General features: G+C 43.2%; 1 long non-coding RNA gene across 1 annotated transcript; it reads left to right on the forward strand.

Annotated features, from left to right (window-relative positions):
- Window positions 1–13,437: 13,437 nt before the first annotated feature.
- On the forward strand, window positions 13,438–14,816 carry LOC123456604. Its single transcript, XR_006634587.1, has 3 exons — window positions 13,438–13,506; window positions 14,165–14,293; window positions 14,468–14,816. It is a non-coding gene; the product is annotated as an uncharacterized LOC123456604 (long non-coding RNA).
- Window positions 14,817–15,125: the final 309 nt, after the last annotated feature.

Raw genomic sequence — 15,125 nt, forward strand, 5'->3', positions numbered from 1 at the left:
AAAGAAAGAGGCTTGTTTGAATAGGTGTCAATGACAACTAATTCTTCACTTACTATTTTATGCATATATTAATAGAATCATATTCCATGGGAAATTTTTAATTTTATAAATTACCAACATAGATTCCCCTACATATTCCAAAGAGCTTCATTATTATGATCCAGAGAGCACATTCATATTACAGTATAATTACTGGCTGGCTCACATGTTCTTTTGATACAAAATAAATCAACACAATTGACAATAAGGGTGTTTTCACAGATAATAGATGTATTCTTCTATTATTACACATGATCTGCAACTCATGCATAAAAGTACTTGGAAAATTTGATGCCCTTTCACATTAAAACTTTTAAAGGTTTGTTCATGTTATATTTTTGCCATATAGACCAGGGTGAACTGTAATTCACTTTGTATTCTAAGGCTGGCCTCAAACTCATGGCAATCCCCTTACCTTAGCCTCCCAAGTGCTGGGGTTAATGGTGTGCACTACCACACCTGGCCTACATCAAAACTTTTTTTCAGCAAATTTTTAGTAGACTAATATTGGAAGGTTCTAGACTTCATAAGGAGCATTTAAGAGAAAATGCACTTAACATTATATCTCCCAAATCAGGAAAAAGGTAAAATATGTTCTCTTAACCACATATTGGAAGCTCTATCCATTGCAGTAAGGCAATGCAAAGATTAAAAGCATGCCAGAAGCAAGAAGGTAATAAACCTTTCCTTACATGCATATAATATAACTTCATAGAAATCTCAAGAAATATACCGAAAATATTTAAGCCTTATTAAATGCATTCATCACGATCTCAAGATACAAGATTACCATGTAAACCCAATGAAAATTTCTACACTTTTTGTAACATGCACAAACAAAAGACATATATGTGCTGTATTAATATTCTACAAAAGTTAAATATTGAGGTATACCTCTAACAAAATTTGTACAAGATGTCTATGGTAAATTTACACAATGCTGGTGAAAGAATTTTCAAGAAATAACGCATATAGATAAGTGCTTTTCTCACCTTTAATTAAACTAAGTTCTTTGTAAAGACTCCCGCGAGAGTTCAACATTCAACACAATGCTGAGAAAATCTGATTGTGCAGTGTCTAGTGCTAAACAGGACATGCATTACTCCACTTAAGCCTCGGGTACATTGCAGAAGGGAGCGGGAAGAATGTAAGACAAAGAGGAGGAGGAGGAGGAGTGCTGTGGGTGCTGTCTATTGTGCATGACATGCCTACTGCAATCATGATCACAGAGAGATTCTCAAGACCTGCACAACATCAGACCATGAACATTGCATCATACATATTGGAGGAGTGAATGTGGTCCCCATCCACCCCTGTGGAGTGCTTGGCAGTTAACAGCTTCTGGGGGAACCAGAGACATGTTCATTATTGGAGTAGCAACTGGTAGATTCCATGGGCTCTAGTCAATATCCCCCACTTATGTTCATACAGGCAATGCTAATTAAACTCATCAGGTGACACAGACACACATATACTTAGAAACAACTGTAATAAGAAAGGCAACAACATACAAGAGGAACTAGTGAGGAAGAAGAAGGGGTTCAGAGGAAGGGCGGGGGAAAGGGGAGAAGGGAAATAGCATAAGGGGACTATGATCAAAATAATATGCATGTTCCAAAATTGTCAATAAAAAAGTAAAAGAAAAAGCCAGAAGAGCGATACCTACCAGAATTTCTTTTAAAAAGATAGAAAAAGAAAAAGAAAAAGAAAGAAAAAGACTGAGCAACAGCAGATGAAGAGTCAGTGTACAACCAATGCATCATTCAAATCCCTGAGAAAATGGCTTTCTGCACTTAAAAAAAAATTTAATTCTATTTGGTTGGTATTTTTTAAAATTATCTTCTAACAGAAAGAGGGTATGGGCATATCAGGGCTTTGTGCTACTTTAAACTAACTGTAGATGCTTGTGCTCTTTTGTTCATCTGACTTTTCATGGTGACTGGGGAATGGAAACCTCACTGGTAGGCTTTGAAAGTTAGTGCCATGACACAATGAACCATTTCCCCAGCCCTTATTTTGTTTTAATTTAATTGCCTACGTTTTACTTTTTGTTGTTTGTTTTATCTTTTTTTTTTTTTTCTTTCGAGGTGGGGTTTCACTCTAGTCCAGGCTGACCTGAAATTCACTATGTAGTCTCAGGGTGGCCTCAAACTCACGATGGTCCTCCTACCTCTGCCTCCCGAGTGCTGGGATTTAAAGACATGCACCACCATACCTGGCTTGTTCTATCATATTTTTGAGATGGAATCTAACAGTGCCCAGGCTGGTCTCAAACTCATGGCAAATCTCCTGCTTCAGCTTCTTAAGAGCTGGTATTATAGTCATGCACCACTATACACAGAAAAGATAGATTTCTCTATATGTGTGTGTGGTAAACATGTGTATGTACATGCAAGCTAGTATGTGTGCACATGTGGTTGGGGAACAGATATTCCTAAATCCCAAATATGATAGGTGACTTGTTTCCAACATATGTAAAGACAAAAGTTTACAGAAATACTCATGAGAAAATCAACTCAAAACACAGTAGAATATATGTGCAGACATGGACTAGGATTGATAAAATTTAAAAGTCTGATCTTATTAATTTATTGCAAGGATGTGGAACAATTGGAAGTCCCTTATACTGACATGAATGTAAAAGAAATGAACCACTAGGGAAAACAATTACTCATATTTTTCAAACATTACACATATGCATGCAACATATTAAATGCATTTCATTCCAGAAAAAGCAAGTCATATGTCCACAATAAGATTTCTGCACAGTTTTTACAATAGCTTCATTTGTCATAGCCAAAGCTTGAAACACACAAGGTCCTGTTATGTTGACAATCAATATAAGTCTGTGGTCAATTCATTGGAACTATCCTCCACTATGTATAATAGAATGTTGAGTGGGTCCCATTTCGTGCATATCTTAAGCATGTAACCACATCTGTTGTGATTTCATGGCTTTGTTATGTCTAGATGCTAGAGTTTCACAGAACTCCTCCAGATCCTCTGGTTCTAACATTCTTTCATTTTCATCTTCCATATTGTTCTCCAAGACATGAAGGAGATGATTTTTATGACTTTAAATTAAAGACTGTGCACTCAGGCATAAACATGGCCAGCCAAGCCAAATGTGTCAATGAGTAGAATAGTGGCATGTCTGTTATGGGGGAAACCCACTGTTCTCTAATTGGATTGCAGACCTGCTCCATGGGAGGGAATACATCCCTGATACTACGAACCTACAACAGGGGTAGTCATGACCCCTAAGGGTGTAATGTCTACTGGTGTCTAGCTAAATGGATATACTATGCTCACAAAACTGCCCAGCAAACACTTCTCTTTATATTCTTACTTATATATTAATGGTACTTTCACTTTTAGTTAGAGAAGCTTCTCTTTTCATATAGCAGTGACCTGGGGATGACTCAGAAGGCACGATGGTGCTGAGAAGAAGTGACAAAGGATTGCTAAAAACTGAAATATCTCACTCACATATTCCATGGCTCGGGGTCCTTTGCAGAAGAGGTGGCAGAAAGAATGCAAGGGTCAAAGGAAGGGTAGGACTCCTTACAATGTGCTCCTCCCAGACACAAAATGGCCAGGATATCCATGACCTCACAGTGCCTGACACTACCTAAACAAAACCATCATAACAAGAGAAAGAGGTCATGACATCAAAATAAAAGGGAAACTGATTGTTACGGGGAGGGGAAGAGGGGGGAATGAGAGAAATACCATGGGCTAATTTCTACAATTATGGAAGTTGAAATAAAAAAAAAATTGAAAGTCTGTGCACTCATCAGTCACTAATATTCAGCATGTTAGCTCTTATGGTTTTTTGAAATGACCACCAACTACTGCATTAAGAAATAAATGCTTTTCTGTTTGGGGAGGCTGAGAGAAGAACAGCTGTGTAGATATAGATATGAATACTTAGGAGACAATTTGTCAACACAACTATTTATCCATACACCAATAGTAGGTCCTTCCTAGGTTCAACATTCTCCCTAGCCATGGGCTTTTCATCTTGTTTTCAGTGCCATTCATGTATCATGTATTTCCTCATGTGGAGCATGTCACTATGTCAACCATAGAGCTCTTGGTTACCCCTGTAAACTTCATGTCATACTGCAACAGAGTTCACATGGTGCCTGAGGATCAGTGAGTACTGAGGATGCATTGCTCAAGCATTTCTGGCATACCTATGTTAAGTTAGGTTTTGGATGGGTCATGGTATTCTTTTATCATAATTTGTCATTGGTTAGCTCAGCAGTTCTTGAAGTCTCGTTGTGGAGCGAGGTAGTGTTGATTTCTCAATGGGGAATGTGATGGGAACTCAGTTCAGCTTGCAGGCCAGGGTGTTTGTATTTTGTACAGGTTTTGGTTGGGAAGACATCTATCTGGTATAGGAAGCTGAGCCTAAAGATACCTGATGTTGGAGGGCAGTGACCAGTGACTGAGGGAGGGGTGTGCGTACCATATGACTGAGCTCACACACACAATGCTGAACATATAGGAAAGCAGTACAAGTGGAGGGCAGAGTGTTCTGAGCAGCAGATATGAGTTCTGAACTTACACAGGCAGCCTAGGCTGTGAAGACTGTAAATAGTCTGTGGAATTGGCAAGTCTACAGCAATCAACCACAGGTGTCAGAGATAGCAGTGCGGGGTGGGGTGGGACAAGTGGACAGGTTGTGTAGCCAGATCATACACAAACTGCTAGCATGGCCAGGAGAGGGCATGAGGAGCAGGAAGGTGCTTACAGATTCCCAGGTTTCATTGCCAGCAGTTGGTGGCCAAGAAGTTCAAGGAGCAAGAGAATGCACCTTGGCTACCAGAGGACAGTGGTAGCAAAGATAACAATGGAGGGAGGCACTGGTACATAAAATGTAAGGGTGAGTATGCAATGACATTTAGGTCACTTATGGCTGTGGCACAGCGAGGATGGAGGGAACAGAACAGAATAGTCACCACAAACTAGAATATTCATGCTTATAAGACATTGGAGGGATGAATCCACAAGGTGTATGTTTAAGTATCGATATTTTACTAAATAAAACATAAAATAATATAAACAAGTATTTGTATATATTTACCAGAGGAGTGACCCATCAATATCTAGGTTTTTGATTAGTTTATGATCAAAACATGATATAGACTTACTTACAAAGTCAAAAGTTGATCTAGCTTCACCAAATCACATTCTTTATAGTCATAAAATATCATGCCACTATGCAAAGTCTAGTATAAAAGATAGTTGGTATACATAGAAACTATATTCGCAATTTACTTTATTATATGGAAAGCTAAAATATATCCTCAATGATAAATATTTTCATAAACAGAATCAGGAAAAATGATTTGCAAATTCTTAATGAATAAAGGGTGGAATCTGCCAAATGATGCCTTCATAGAATTCTTCCAGAGTTGTATAAAAGAATTGAGCAAAAAATCCTGTCACCATTGGTGGAACACTGTCAGGCACAGACTGGAGCCTTTAGTAGATGGGTCTGCCCTGCCAGGCCAGGCTAAGGACCCCCGGGCTACAGGAGGCCACTCCCTCTCCAATCCTGGCACACCTGAAATTAGGCTTTGCCCTGTGACCTTTTGGCATTTGCCTAGGAAACTCCTTATATGGTATGAGCCAACAACCTATGCTAAGCCCATGCAGCTGTACCCTACCATTATTGCTTTCGTGCTGGAATGTATGTTTCCATATGTTAATTAGTCATCAGCAAGCAACATTTTACATCCAATCCCCTAAAGGACTCTCACCGGCTTATAAACCTATTTCCCTATTGATTAAACCAATTTGTTCACAGAGTCTGTCTCCCAAGAGTGATTCTTTTGGGCCCGCACCATGGTTGCCTGGCCACCTTTGGGGGAACCGTGGCTGGCCTGTAGGGAAACAGCAGCTGGTCCCAGAGGGCCCAGGGATTGACACCCATCTAAATGTCTGGTTGATCAGATCTTATACAAATTCACAAGTTCATAGTAAAAAGTTGCAGTTCAGAATCCATGTACCTGGACAGTCCATGGGAGCTTTTTTGAGTCACGTCAGCTGTTCCCAAAGATGGTTGATATTCAGTTTGAGAGAAGATTGAACACAGGTGAAGATGCCAGAACTGAGACAGATGTGGAAACTGATGGTCTGGAATGGAGACGATGTGTAAAGTCCAAAGTAGATATTCTGCTTCCTGACAGAATGGCAGGTGATTTCTCTAGTCAATCAAACATTTCATTTTGAAGGAGGACACCAGCAGAACTTGTAATCAGGAGCCTGCGTAAAACCAGCTCCTAAGTAGCCTGACCACCAAGTGAGACTGAGACTGGTCTCTTCTGATTGGTAGATAGCCTGTGAGGAATGATGATGTCAATAATGAGTTGCATTGTGATGTCACCAGGCATGAAAGTGCTGGTAATTGTTAGAGACTGTGCTATGAGATACATTTGAGTGAAAGAGCAGACTATATCTTAAAAGATATTACAATATATCAAGAGACATAAGCAGAAAGTTTTCATACAATATATGTACTAGCACACAGATATATGAAGGGTACTGTCAGAAGACATAATAAGGGACAATTCAGTCTGTAGGTACAGTTTTAGAAATGACCTCACAAACAAAGCATTGTGCCAGTTGGGCCTTTAATTATGGGTAGAGGTTAGGCTGAATGATGAGAAAGAACCGTTGTAATTATAATTTACAGGTGATATCCTGGGAAAAATTACACAAAATGCTTACACACACACACACACACACACACACACACACACACAGTGGGAGAGACAGAGAGAGAGGAAGGGAGAGAAAGAATGCAAAGACATCTAAAATCAAAAGGAAAAATGACACTATAGTAATTACTGTGGCTGCATAAAACCCAAGCAACACAATCTAAATGAAATCCTATAGACTAAATTCCAGAAGTCTTGTCGTGACTTTTCTTGGAATTCTTGGATGATAAACCAATATGCTTAGTACATCTTTATCCAGTGTTAAGAATTTATATGATAGCAGACCATTTTCGAGATATTTATGTAGTCTTTCATTTACATTATATGTTTAACCATTCTAGAGATGGCACCCAGGACCTCACACATAGAAGGAAGACAATTTTATATTATTTCATCAGTGACTTTCTCATTACTGACACAAAATACCCAACAAGAGGAAACATAGACAACAAAGGGTTTAATTAGTCTTATCTTTCAAGTTTATAGAGTCCATTGTGGCTGGGAAGGAATGGAGGGAGTAGAAAACTAGTGACACATCATCAACTAAGCATAGATGAAATAGAGAAAAAGAGTACCAAGCTGGGCTAAGCTTTTACACCTCAAGGCTTACTCCACCAACACTGCAGTGACATGCTTCCTAAAGAAACTGACTACCTCATGTAGGTTCCACTGTGAACGTTGAACGTTGGGTGAAACTGGCGAAGGTACAGCAATGAACCACTGGTGTCAGAGATGGCAGGGTGGGGTGGGGTGGGGCAAATGGACAGGTTGTGTAGTCAAATCTTACGCAGACTTCTAGAATGGTCAGGAAAGGGCATGAGGAGCAGGATGGTGCTTACACATTCCCAGGTTTCAATGACAGTGATGGGGTCTGACAAGTTCAAGGAGCATGACAGTGCACCTTGTCTTACGGAGGACAGTGACAGCAATGATGCTTTATAGATTTATTTCAGAGTTGTATAAAAGAATCAAGGAAAAAGACCTATCCCCATTGGTTGGGCACTGCCAGGCACAGATTGCAGCCTTCATTAAATGGGCCTGAGCTGCCAAGCAAGGCTAAAGATACCCGGTGTTCAAGAGGCCACTCCCTCTCCAATCCTAGCATACCAGAACTTTGGCTTTGCCCTGTGACCTTTGGCAAATTGCCTAGGAAACTCATTATATGATATAGGCTAGCAAACATTGCAAAGCTGATCCCCCTGTACCCTCCCAATGCATATGTTCTTGAATGTATGTCCCCATATGCTAATTAGGCATCAGCAAGCAACCTTGTACATCCAATCCCATTAGGACCCTAAAGTGCTTATAAACCCATTTCCTATTAACTGTTGAGAAATAAGTGCTAAATAAAAACACCTATATCAATGTCCTCAAGGCTTAGGAAATATTGCAGATGAAGGAGTTGTAAGAATGCAAGAACCAGAGGATGAGAAGTGCATTGGAATTCAGTTTTCTGGACATCTCATGACCATTGCATTCATGATCTCACAGCAATTGCTGTTATCTGCACATTGCTGGGCCCATCAACATTCTGTCACTGATGGTGGTGGAGGGCATACACCCTCCATCTCTCCCTAAGGAGTTATTGGCATTAAATGGATGGTAGGGACATTTTTTCAGTGGTTGTAATCATTAGTTAAATTCACTAGTAAATAATTCTCCATCCACACGCATGCAGGTAACTCTAACTGAACATAATGGGACACAAACACACAGTCACACACACATAAGACATGAAAGTAGACTAGGGATGAGCTGGGAAGAAGAGGGTTTCAAAGGAACGGAGACTGGGAGTGGGGACAAAAGAAGGTAATGAAGAGGGAATGTATTCAAAATATATCCTGTATGGGCTGGAGAGATGGCTTAGCGGTTAAGCGCTTGCCTATGAAGCCTAAGGACCCCGGTTCGAGGCTCGGTTCCCCAGGTCCCACGTTAGCCAGATGCACAAGGGGGCGCACGCGTCTGGAGTTCGTTTGCAGAGGCTGGAAGCCCTGGCGTGCCCATTCTCTCTCTCTCCCTCTATCTGTCTTTCTCTCTGTGTCTGTCGCTCTCAAATAAATAAATAAATAAAAATTAAAAAAAATATATCCTGTAAATGTATACAAATTGTCACTAAGAAAATAAAATTTAAAAAATAAAATTAATTCTTGAAAGGTGACTCACCTGTTAAAGGCACTTGCTGGAAAGCCTGATAGCCCAAGTTTGCTTCCCTAGTATGCATGTAAAGCCATATGCAGAAAGTGGTACTTGTATCTGGAATTTGCAGCAGCAGGAAGCCCTGGAATGCCCATATTCATACGCTGTGTCTATCACCCTGTCTCTCAAATAAATGAATAAGAATATTTTAAACAGGAAAAGTAAAAAAAGTCATGGAGGTAAGAAGGAAAGAAGGGGTTTAATGGGAGGAGATAACATGAGGTATTGGGTGTATATATCATAAAGTATACTATATATGTATGTAATTGACAAAATGAAGCTAAATAAAATGTGTAAATTCAGGTGTGGTCATGCATGTGCCTGCAACCTTGGCAATGAGGAGGCTGGAAACAGGTTGCTCACTGGGGTTTTCCGAAAAACTGTGACTCATTCAGTGAGACACCCCGTGTTAAGGGAATAAAGTAGAAGAGTGGTACAGGACACTTGATATCTTCCTTTGGCCTGCACACATGTTTACAATGGGCACATACATCTGCACGTGCACACACAAACACACAAACACACACACGTAGCTTTAAGATCCATGAAGAAATACTTGAAGTATAAAAGCATTCAGGAGAGTTGGCCAAAACTAAGAAAGAATAAAGGGAGCTAACACCATCTCATAAACACCTAACAAACTGTTCCAAAACTTTTCTCCACTAATATGAAACCATTTCAGTCATAATTCTCAAAACACCTATTCCATTGTTTCTGGTTGTTTGATGTCTCCATGCAGATTAAGTTTTGTTCTTTAGGTGGAAATCAGACTCAGTGGTAAGAGGGATGTTCCCAGTGCCATAATTGTGAAGGGATGGGATGGGAGAGATGGCTCATCAGTTAAAGGAATGTGTTTGCAAAGCTTGATTGCCTCGGTTCTATTCCCCAGTACCTACATAAAGCCAGATGCACAAAGTGGCACGTGTTTCTAGAGATTGTTTGCACTATCAAGACGACCTGGTGTATCCATTCTCTCTCTCTGTGCTCTCAAGTAAATAATGTATAAAACTTAGGGAAAGGGGGGCTGGAGAGATGGCTAAATAGTTAAGGCACCTGCCTGCAAAGCCTAAGGACCCAGGCTCAATTCCCCTGTACCCACTTAAAGCCAGATAACCAAAGTGAAACAACATGCATTTAGAGTTCATTGGCAATAGCTAGAGGCCCTGTTGTGGCAATTCTCTCCCTCTCCCTCTCTCTCTCTCTCTCTCTCTCTCTCTCTCTCTCTCTCTGCTTCTTTCTCTCTCTGTCAAATAAATAAATGAGTAAATAAATGTATGTATTTAATATATATATATGTATATATATATATATGTGTGTGTGTGTGTGTGTGTGTGTGTATAGATAGATAGATAGATAGATAGATAGATAGATAGATAGATAGATATGTATGTATTTTTAAAATCTTAGGGGCTGGAGAGATGACTCAATGAATGGTTAAGGCACTTGGCTGCAAACCCCACTGACCTGGGTTCAATAACCACATACCCACATAAAGTCAGGTGCGCAAAGTGGCACATGTATCTGGAGTTCATTTGCAGTGGGTGGAGGCCCTGTAGCACCCATTTTCCCTCTCTGCCTCTCTCTCTATCTCTCTGGTTGCAAATAATTTTTAAGAAATTAATAAAACTCTTTCTAAAAAAGAATTCTGCAGAGAGAACACATTTTCTGAATGGCAATGTCACACTGTATATCAACAACCTCAGACAGGAATAAAAATGTAATGGCTAATTTAGTATTTTATTTTTGATGATTCAGTTGGATGACATAATCAGTCATGCAAAGACTTCTTTAGAATTGCATGGAATCATTACTTTTTATAGTGGAAAACAATGAAAGCATGAAACATCCATCAGTTACATTATAATTATATATTTATCCACTACAGTGCATGTTTGTGAAGAATATTTAGGCAAGCTCATATGCTAGTTGAAAATTATTTAGAATTTGAACTATAACATTGATGGACCTGAGAAAGCATACATTTTCTTTTCTTGCTATGTACTTCAAATAAAAGTATTAGGATGGAACTAAGAAAAAAAAACTCCTCCAAAGTGTCCACTGAATTTAATGCTGAAGGAAAGGAAAGAATTGCTTTCTTCTAATTCTTGACTTGCCATCATAGATGTCATCTGAATACCCGAATTCCAGAATCATCCCTTCCACACAATGGCAAAATCATGACAATGTAGATACACAGAAACTGAAATTATCCTCAGATGCACAGGAGTATACTGAATTTATTTTCTGGGGTAACAAACATTTAAGCAGCTCTCCTTCAGTAACAGGGCAGCAGTAGTGTGAACAATCACCAAGGACCAGTGCATGAAAAAGTGGCAGCTGCTGTATGCACTCTGTCCCTGCGGAAGGATGAATGAACTAAGAAACACTAGGTTAGGCTTAGCACCCTTTGCCTGACTGGGGTCTAATAATACATGGGGCAGAAAGCACTGCATGGTCTATACCAACTTGGCAAACAAGGCCAGACAGATGGAGATTTAGAGTTGTGCAGAGCCTTCAGGACTCAGTTGGCTAAAAGTGAAGGACAAAAAAGAGAAACATGGTAAGTCAAGTATTTTCCTTGGCTCTCTGTATTGGTGACAGGCCAAGTACATCAGCAATGTTTTCTTCCACGATTCCTTTTCCTGACTGTTTATATTGATCTCTTGTAAGGACCATCTGATGGAGGGCAAATCCAACTACAGACCACTACCCACCCACCCAGGTCGCTTTCTTGACTCACATAGCCAGTACAGTGCCAGACACTACAAGGCATCTCTGAGCTGCACCTTGTAGAAGCTGGTTCTGAAGGGTTCAGATATTGTAGTGAAGGCCATCTCTGTCTCCATGTGGGACCCAAAGGGCATAGAGACAATGATGGTAGAAGTCTGGTTATGGTGCCATGTGACCTTACATTGCCCATACCTCAAGACACACTATCGCTTAGAGGTCTGAGTTCGCCCAGGTTGCCCTCACATCTCTGTCTCCAATTGTGGACCACCAAAGTTTGCACACACGCAGGCCACTGGATCATTATTTAGGTGTTGTGTTCTGTCATTTCTCTAGACGTATTCATCAGAGACCGTTCTATGTTCTCCATCATTCCCACTTTTTACTGAGCAACCCTACTGCTTGTGATTGGACTGAATCAAGTACAGTGAAACAAGCTTCTCTCTGGCCCCTTGACTGTGCTCAGGGCCATCCACACCTACATGACTGAACTTGTAGACTGTCCTGTTCACCATATAGTCAGGTCTGCTGACTATAAGCTACAGGCTGAGTAGGTCATCTCCATAGTGGCCAGGGTCGTGAGGTTCCTATGAGTTGTGAGGTCGCGAGTCTCTGGGCTTTCTCAGGCATCCTGGGCCACCAGGGTGGTTTTGACTTTCATCCCTGTCTACCGCAGCTCAAAAACCTTAGTCTGAAGCCTGCATAGTGGCTCAGCCCTGCTCCCTTCCTCTCAGGGAGCCACACTGACTGTCTCTATAACTGAGTGGCACCGCTCAGTATCTATGTCCCTCAGGTAAAGGCTGGTGAAAGCCAGACACAGACACTGCCCTCCATAGGAGCACCAACTAAGTTTTCGCCTTAATGCATGCGTCTTCACCTGGTGAGGGAAATGGGGCTACACTGTACGCTAGGGTGTTCCAGGTGCGAGGGAACAACCGCGGTGGCCAGCCTAGCAGAACCCTACGTCAAGGCCTGGATGGGTGGGGGTGAAGGACAGAGGGGGCCTGTTTGCGCAGGCGCTCTGACGGCCAGAGTCGTACCACCTACAACCACCACCGGACTGGGCTTCCTCAGGCCTAGGCGTTCTGTTGCCCACGGGATCTGTGGCATTCAGTGTGCCCGCTTGGCGAGAAGCCACCTTGAAGGGGTGTATTTCCCCAGTGCCGTAAGGAACAACAGTGGGAGGGAGCACTGGCTGTGCGGTCCATCCTAGTGTCCCTGGGCCAGGGAGTGGGCGAGCTTGGTGGGAACCAATATTCGCGGGCTCGTGTTTCCGCAGGCGCCCCAGACCTCACGTGCGGCGCACGTCGGGGAAAGGGGCGGGGCCCGGGGAGGGTGCCTCCTTCCCTCTGGAGAGCGCCCTCGCGCGGCCGCGCTTCAGGGAGGCTCGGTGAGGAAGGCCCTAGCGAGCAGCCATGCAGGAGCCCCGAGGCGGCGCAGGCGGTGCGGTGGGAGGAGGAGAAGAAGAAGGAGAGCATAGTGGGCGCAATAGTCCTCGTGCTCCGGAAGAGCAGCGCCGCTCCGGCCGTTCTTCAGCGGACGAAGGCCCCAACGACGACGACGACGTCCGTGAGCCTCGCGGCCCTCAGGATCCTGGTAACGGGGCTGCGGCGGGCAACGCGGACGAGGGTGGGCCTGTCCAGCAAGGGGGCCCTGGTGAAGAAGCGGCCGCTGCGCCGCCGCCGCCGCCCCCGCCCCCGCCGCCGCCGCCGCCGCCGCCCCCGCCGGGCGAGCAGCCACCGCTTGCCTTTGGGCCCGGCGGAGATGCTGCCGGGGCGTGCCGAAGTCGACCTCGAAATCGACTCCTGGAGTTGTATCCTTTCTTTGGAGACCCTTGACGGGGAATGGGGGCGCCGGGGCGGTAGCTGGAACATCCAGGCCAAGGTTCTGGGCGCACGTTTCAAAGACGGTTACTACGTATTTAGCAAGGGGCTGAGAGGGCCTCTGTGGGCAGTCAGGTACAAGTGCCTTTCACATTCTGACAGGGCAGGGGTCACCTACGTGGCCGAGGGCTGAAGGAGTGCGGTGGGCAAAGTCGGACGCATTGAGGCGGCGCCTTGGCCTGCTCTGGTATAGGCAGGAGAGCGAGTTGTTGAGCCAGGCCTTATAGGTGTGCTGAGGCAAGTGGCATGAAGAAAACTGTAGACATTGGGGCCGGAGAGATGGCTTAGCGGTTAAACGCTTGCCTGTGCAGCCTGAGGACCCCGGTTCGAGGGTCGATTCCCCAGGACCCATGTTAGCCAGATGCACAGGGGGCACATGCGTCTGGAGTTCCTTTGCAGTGGCTGGAAGTCCTGGCACGCCTATTCTCTCCCTCCCTCCCTCCCTCCCTGCCTCCCTCCCTCCCTCCCTCCCTCCCTTTCTGCCTGCCTCTTTCTCTGCCTGTTGCTCTCAAATAAATAAATAAGGATAAACAATAAAATTTTTGAAAAAGTAGTAGATACTGCCTTAACCCTACCCCCCCTCCCCAGCTCTGTTACGGTGCCTTTCCGTTCCCCCCTGGAAGCTCAGGCGGCTCGCAGGTCTTTGATCTCTAATGCTCGGCGCCAGCAAATGATGGTTCAGCAGGAGTTCACAGTGGATAACAGTACCCTGTCTGTGTCAGTTCTCCAAGAGTCTGTAGTGGGGCTGGTCTCATGGGTGGGGAGGCAGAATCCCCTCTGGCGGTGCTGAAATGGAGGCTCAGGTGCTTAGTTGTAAGCAAGAGCGAACTGCTGGGGACTTGTACCGATGTCTTGTCTCTGATGGTGTCTCTCTCTCTCTCCCCCTTTTAGTAGGTGGACCGCTGAAGACCCGATTCTCTTCCGACTTTCCATTAACAACTTCCTCGACCAGCTTTTCCTGGTGATGAGGAACATTCAGCATCTACAGTGGGTGGAAGGTGCAAAACGAGGACGTGGAAGTAGGCCTGATTTCTAGTGTTTGGGTGCTTTCCTCGTCCAAACATGACAAAGGCAGAGCATTTCATGTTTAGGGTTCAATATTTTATCAAAGTCCAGGTTTTTGACTCTGTGTTCTCCATCCCAGTCTCTTGGTAGACTTGTTTTCCTGTTGTTAAAAGAGTGGATACTTAAATACTTAAATGCTTGTTTCTGAAGTAAATAAATAAAGCAGAGTACCGTGTGCTTTGTTTTGTTTTGTTTTGGGATCTGACTTTACTCTCTGGTGGTAAGGCAGAAGGCTCCCAAGCTATCTTTCGTGCTTCAATTGGGGGAGTGGAAATTCTGATAATGAGATCTTGTACTAGTACAGTGTAATTGAAGATAACTTAGGAAATAGAAGAAAAAGTATATTATTTAAATCCAGCCATGCAGTACCAAATACAGTTAATGATTTTGAAGTTGGAAAATGTTGGGCTTGGGATATAGTTCAGGGCTAGAGTTCTTATTTAGCATGCGGGAGGTCTGGGGTTCCATTCTGAGTGCTACAACA

The sequence above is a fragment of the Jaculus jaculus genome, chromosome X (genome assembly GCF_020740685.1).
Source record: "Jaculus jaculus isolate mJacJac1 chromosome X, mJacJac1.mat.Y.cur, whole genome shotgun sequence".
NCBI lineage: Eukaryota > Metazoa > Chordata > Mammalia > Rodentia > Dipodidae > Jaculus > Jaculus jaculus.